Genomic DNA, 7,158 nt, shown 5'->3' with positions numbered 1-7,158 from the left:
AAACAAAATCATATAGAGATTGTTCATAGCCTTCATTTTTTGATCAACTTAGAATTTGTTTGTGTTGCATTTGGATCCTTTTGAACCATATATATATATATGATTATTGCACTAAAACAAAGATACCTTTTTAACGACTTTTAAAGATAGATTTTTATGTAAAACGCTATTAAAAGAAAAACGAACAAAAAACTGGAAGGATATTAAGCGTGTTCGTGTTCGTTTGTTCGGTTACACTTTATTTAGCAAAGAATCACACACATCCCCAAGCTTAGGTTGCTTTTTTTTTTTTTTCTCTCCGGACATCAATCACATACTTCCTAATTCCATTCTGATGTCTCCTTCTCAATTTTCTTCTATTTTGGTGCTCGAAATTTTTGAATAAAACGAGACGTGTATATTCATTTTGAAGTCAGTATTTTATTTTTCGATAACAACTTGGATATTTCATTACCATACATGCACTATTTTGTTAAATGTCTCTAAATAATTGAGAACTCAAATGTTCAATAGACTTATTTTTATTAGATAAGTATTGTAGTAAGAACACAACTTCCATTTGGTCTAAGAACTTCGTGAATGAATGAGGTCGAATAACTTTGTTTTACTATTATAAAAAGAAAAAATTTTCTCATCAACATCACAGATGCAGTGCCAATAGTAGCATTGTTCTTGAAAACAAACTTCATTATCCGGCGAAAACACCTCGAACAAAGCATGTCCAAGATTGCTACTGTAACGACCCTAAATTTCCACATACTCAGAGTCACTACTAACGTCTCATGCTCATCTATAATGCAGAAATATAACTCTTACATGAATATAACTGATAACGTAAACTTTAAAAAAAAAACGTTTAAAACAACTTCTTCTCTGGAAAACACAGCCATGGTCTTACGTGTTTAAATATGAAATACTGAAGTTAGAAAACAAAAACAAATACAAAATAATTTAAAACAATGAAATGCAAAACAACCTATTCTAACTTAAGACTAGAAATTCAAATATGAGTCTACCCTATGCACATGCCACAGTCTCTGCTCGAGATGCCGCCGTCCTCCGTACAAGTGCGCCTTGCCTTTACCTGAAAAAAATGATGTGGTACACGGCCTGAATATTTCAAAGAATACTCAGTAAGTGGCCCCACTATAGGGGTCATGCTAATGCAAACACATGCAATCATGAATAGGGACCTATCTCTAATCATCTTAGGGGTGGCCTCCAGTCTCGGACAAATTGGATGTGTAGTACTTCCCTACACACGACTCACACGTGCGAGTGTAAGTCCCTAGGGCGCTCGCACACCCCCTGGACCCTCTGGTCAAGCTAATCTGTAGCGACGTCCGGAGGTCAGCGGAACCCCATAGTGTCATGCGCCTCATGAACACCCTCATCTGTGTGCTTTCGCACCTGTGCGCATTCGCGCTCATCATAAGGTGCGCGTCCGCACTCATCATCTCTAGGGGAAGTAGCCGTATGCTTATGAACATACAAAATGCATGAGGTCCCTCTAAATCCATCGTAATGTCTCTTCTGACACAACCCTCTAGTCTCATCTCTTTGTTACTCTAGGTAACTCATACTCGTGGATATTTATATTAATATCATTTTCATGCTCTTAGGGTTGTGTCCTACGTCAATCTAACGACATGATGCAATATGGCACTCATCATCATCTAGCATGCTCAATATGAAAAACATCATCATATTAAGGTAAAAATCATGCAATCATCATGCTCATATAATGCCACACGTGCGTCAAACATATCAAGCGTCACTCAACAAAATATGTATATACCGCACATATCATCAAGCATCATAATCCACACATCATCATAACTCATACAATTATTTAGCCTATCCTATAGTAAGGCCACTTACTTGGTTGGCCTTGGCCGAAGTACTCCCTAAATAGCTAAACGTAAGCTCCCGTTCCGTGAGAGCCGCTTCCTACAACGCCGGGGTTTGTTTCCTATCACACCGTTCACCACTTTTCGTTAGTATTTCACAATTAATTTACCAATAATTTATAAATGTGAAATACGGCTCTAAAACGGCCTCGGATACCTTTATCGGGGCCAAAAACAGGTCCGGGAGGGTCGAAACAGTGGAAACCGGGCTGAAAACAGGTGAGCCGAGCCAAACAGCCGCTGGAGGAGCCGCCGGAGCGTCACCGGAGGGAGCCCGAGCCGTTTGCGCCGAGCTGAGCCGAGGGACTGCCGCGCCGCTGTGTGACACGTGGCAGAAGCAGAGGAAGCCATGTTGGGCGGTAGTGTCGGGTCGAAGCGCGGGTCGCAGTCCGGTTCGGGTCGTGGTTCGGGTCGCGGGCTGTGGAAGGCTGCTGGGCCAAGGCTAATCGTTGGGCCTCTGCTTACTGGGCTGGGCCGCAAGTGTTTGGTTTGCAGGCCGGCTCAATTGGACCGTGGGTCTAGTCTGGGTTGGTTCAACTGAACCGTAACTTCTGGGCCGGTTTGAGGTTTGGGCCGCTGTAGTTGGGCTGGGCCGAAGGCAGAGGCAAAGGGAGGAACGGGCTGGCTCTCCCGGGTTCTGGGTTCGGGTTGACCCGGATCCGTGGATCTCGTCTTCCTTACCCGACTTAGACCGATTTTCCAGCGAGCTTTCTCTCTCCTCCCCGCGGCGTTTCCGTTGCCGATTTCGGTCCTCTTCCTTCCCTTTTCCTCTTTGTTCGTCGTCCTTCTTTCGTTTCTGGGAGTTTTGCGGCCTAAAAGCTCCTAAAAGCCACAGATCTAAGAATCGATTAAGAAACCTAATTTTCTGACCTCGGTTACCGACGACGACGCTTACGAAATAACACAAAACGCACCCTGAGTCATTGTGCTTTCGTTAGGGATCCCTCTTATGGTGGTAACAGGTCGTTTGGTGTCGGTTTGAGGGTGGTTTGAGGGCTCGTCGGAGAACTGGACACTCGCCGACGTTTGTCCGAAATCTCTCTCTCTCTCTCAAAATTTTCTCTCTTTTCTCCCTTTGCAGGTCTTCTGAAGATGCTGGGTGTCGTGGGTTGAGGGTGGGCGTGCTGTGACCGTTGTTTCGCGTTGGTTCCGCGAAACTCGGCGGTCGCTGGAAAACTCGCGGGTTTTCCGGTGACTGAGTTTTTTTTTTCGTTTTCTCATTTTCCTTTATTTATTTATTTAATATATATATATATATTTTTTTTCTTTCTTTCCCGTGTCGTTACATTATCTACCCCTAAAAAGAACTTTCGTCCTCGAAAGTCTCAAACTCTTGTACCAACTCGGGGTATTTCTCTCTTATCTCGTCCTCACGCTCCCACGTGGCTTCCTCACTGTGGTGATTCCGCCACAGTACCTTAACGAACGCAATACTCCTGTTGCGTAATGTTTTTACTTCTCTAGCTAAGATTCTTACTTGGTTTTCCTCGTAGCTCAGATCTTCATCGAGTTGGAGTGGTTCGTAGTCTATTACGTGGATAGGGTTCGTAATGTACTTTCTTAGAATCGACACATGAAATGCATCGTGTATTCCTAAGTGGGCTATAGGTAGGGCTAACTTATACGCTACTGGACCAACTCGCTCTAGGATCTCGAATGGTCCAATGAATTTAGGACTTAACTTGCCCGTACTTCCGAACCTCAAGACACCTTAAATAGGTGCCACCTTGAGGAATACTAGGCCCCTTGTCTCGAACTCTAAGCTTCTACGCCTTACATCGGCGTAGCTTTTCTGTCGACTTTTAGTGATACGCATCCTCTCTCAAATTTTTCTGAACAGCCTCGTTGGTGAGTCGAACTAGCTCGGGTCCTACTAACTCTCTTTCGCCTACTTCGTCCCAACATAGTGGGGACCTACACCGTTTCCCATACAAGGCCTCAAACGGTGTCTTACCAATAGTGGCTTGGAAGTTGTTATTATACGAGAATTCCATGAGGTGGAGTATGGAATCCCAACTTCCCCTAAAATCTAGTACTCCAGCGCATAACATATCCTCTAGAATTTGGTTTAAACACTTCGTTTGTCCATCTGTTTGGGGGGGTGGAAGGCGGTAATAAAATCGAGGCGGGTACCCAATGCTTTTTGAAGTCCGCACCAAAACGCTAACGTAAAGCGTGAATCCCGATCCAACACTATAGACACTAGGACTCCATGTAGTCTTACTATTTCTTTCACATACAGTTGTGCCCATTTGTCAACTGTATATGTAGCTTTCCCAAGTAGGAAGTGTGCCGATTTGGTCAACCTATCGACGACTACCCAGATCACTGTATATGCTTTGTGCGTTTTGGGTAATCCTACTATGAAACCCATTGCTATGTTTTCCCACTTCCACTCTGGTATGCTTAGGGGCTACAACAACCCCACTGCCTTTTGTTTAGGAACTTTCACTTGTTGACAAACTAAGCACTCGCTCACAAACTCGGCCATGTCCCTATTCTCTTCTATCAGAAATGTTGTTTAAAATCTTGGTACATTTTTGTACCTCCTGGGTGCATGGCAAATGGCGAGTTGTGAGCTTCCGTTAGTATCTCCTTCCTTAACTTCTCTGGGACACATAGGCCTCCCTGATACAATAGTCCTTCATCTTAGGTCTTCGAGAATCCATTTACTAGACTCTCAGCTGGCTGGCTTAAGACTTTCTATAGGTTTGGATCCTCTCATTCGGAGGTCACCATTCTTTGCCAAAGTGTAGGTTGCACTGTAAGTCGGGCCAGTTGTGCTATGACTCTCTCGGTCGCTACAACTATGTTGGCTCCCTAGAATTTTCTTTGTACCCTTACTTCCCTCATAATGAGGGCTGAAGAGTGGGCCACCTTTCTACTCAAAGCGTCTGCGACCACATTTGCTTTTCCAAGGTGGTACTGGATATCTACATCGTAGTCCTTCACCAATTCTAACCACCTTCTCTGTCTCATATTTAACTCTTTCTGGGTGAAGAAATATTTAAAATATTGTGGTCGGTTAAACTTTGAATTTTCTCTCCATACAGGCAGTGTCACCAAATTTTCAGCGCGAACACTACAGCGCCAAACTCCAGATCATGGGTAGGGTAATTATCTTCGTTTTCTTTTGGTTGACGGGACGTGTATGCAACAACTTTAACGTGTTGCATTAACATCCTAGTCCATTCTTTGAATGCATCACTATAGATTACGTACTCTTCTGAGATCTTGGGAACCGTGAATACCAGGACGGTTACCAATCTCTATTTTAGGTTTTGGAAGCTTGCCTCACAAGCATCATTTCATATAAATGGTACCCCTTTTCTCGTTAGCTATGTCAAAGGCGAGGCTATTCTAGCAAAGTCCTACACGAACCTTCGATAGTATCTCGCTAGTCCTAAGAAACTCTGTGCTGATGTTACCGAAGTTGGGCGTTCCTACTTCGTGACCGCTTTGACCTTAGTAGGATCTACGGATACTCCACCCTTTGTCGACACGTATCCTAAGAATGAGACTTATCGTAACCAAAATTCACACTTTGAGAACTTGTCCTACAACTTGTTCTCTCTTAGGGTGGCTAGGACTTTTTAGAGGTGTTCCTGGTATTCCAAGTCTGTTTTTGAGTACACTAGGATGTCATTAATGAGCACGATCACACAAGTGTCTAGATAGTCCTTGAACACTTGGTTCATTAACTCCATTAACACAGCTGAAGCATTGGTGAGGCTAAATGACATACCACGAACTTATAGCGATCATACCTTGTCCTAAATGCTGTCTTTGGTGCGTCTTTTTCTTTACTCTTTATTTAATGATAACCTGACCGTAGGTCTATCTTAGAAAATATTGTTGCTTCTCTTAGTTGATCGAATAAGTCTTCTATTCTAGGTAGAGGGTATTTGTTCTTTATGGTTCTCTTATTTAACTCTCTGTAATCGATGCACAAACGCATTGATCCATCTTTCTTCTGAACAAACAACACTGGCGCACCCTAGGGGAATATGCTAGGTCGAATGAACCCTTTTATCCCGTAAGTCTTGTAATTGCGCCTTGAGTTCTTTCAACTCTGCTAGCGCCATGTGGTAGGGTGCTTTAGAAATAGTCCCAGTTCCCGACTCGAGTTCGATGATGAAGTCGACCGCTCAGGAAGGGGGTATTCCAGGTAGGTCATCCGGATACACATCTGAAAACTCGTTTACGATTGACACGTTTTCTAGGGTCTTTTCTTTTCCTCTTACATCTACGGCACATGCTAATATAGTCCAACCGCCTTGTTGGACTAATCTCTTTGCTTTCATCATCGAGCCTACCTTTGGGGGTATCCCCGGTATTTGTGCCTTTATATTTAAAGCTAGGTCCCACCGATGGTGAGAATATCACCTTTTTTTTTTTTTTTTGCGACATTCTATAATCGCATGGTTTGCAACTTGTCAATCCATGCCTAGTACTACGTTGAAGTCAGTCATCTTTACTACTATAGGACTACGCTTAGAGTTTGGTTAGCTACTATTGCTTGATCATTCTTTATTCTATCCTTAGTTACTACGTCTACCCTCTCAGGGGCTGCTTTCCGACCATACATACAATAAGGGTTCTAATTCAAACCCTGTCTCTGATCCCTCTCGAGGTGGGCTCTCTTCAGCCTCACCTTGTCCTCTATCTCTAATAGGAGGTCGTCCCCTTCCTCATCTTACTCTTTCGCATGCTCTAGGCAGCATGGTTCTAGAAACCAAGATAGCATCTCTTAAGTCTAAGGCTCATTACCTATGAAATTATGCTATGCATCATATCTACTAAGTTCACATCATATTGCAAACAAAATCACTCAGCATGCAACACATCACATCATGCTCTTAAATAAATACGTGAAATATCACAACAATTTCAGTAACATTAACATAAAATGCATGCGAGTTTGAAAACGTTTCTCTTTTCTTATCTTGTGCAAGGCGTACCTGACGGTGATGGGGCATCGACGTTGGGACCATGGAACGTGCCAAGCCTACATTGTAGGCTAGTCTACAGAATCTAAAACCTAGAGCTCTGATACCAACTGTAACGACCCTAAATTTCCACATACTCAGAGTCGCTACTAACATCTCAAGCTCATCTATAATGCAGAAATATAACTCTTACATGAATATAACTGATAACGTAAACTTCAAAAAAAAAAAACGTTTAAAACAACTCCTTCTCTGGAAAACACAGCCATGGTCTTACGTGTTTAAATATGAAATACTGA

Source organism: Cucurbita pepo, chromosome 6, assembly GCF_057944985.1.
Source record: "Cucurbita pepo subsp. pepo isolate OVF chromosome 6, ASM5794498v1, whole genome shotgun sequence".
NCBI classification, from domain to species: domain Eukaryota; kingdom Viridiplantae; phylum Streptophyta; class Magnoliopsida; order Cucurbitales; family Cucurbitaceae; genus Cucurbita; species Cucurbita pepo.
This window is presented reverse-complemented; position numbering follows the sequence as displayed.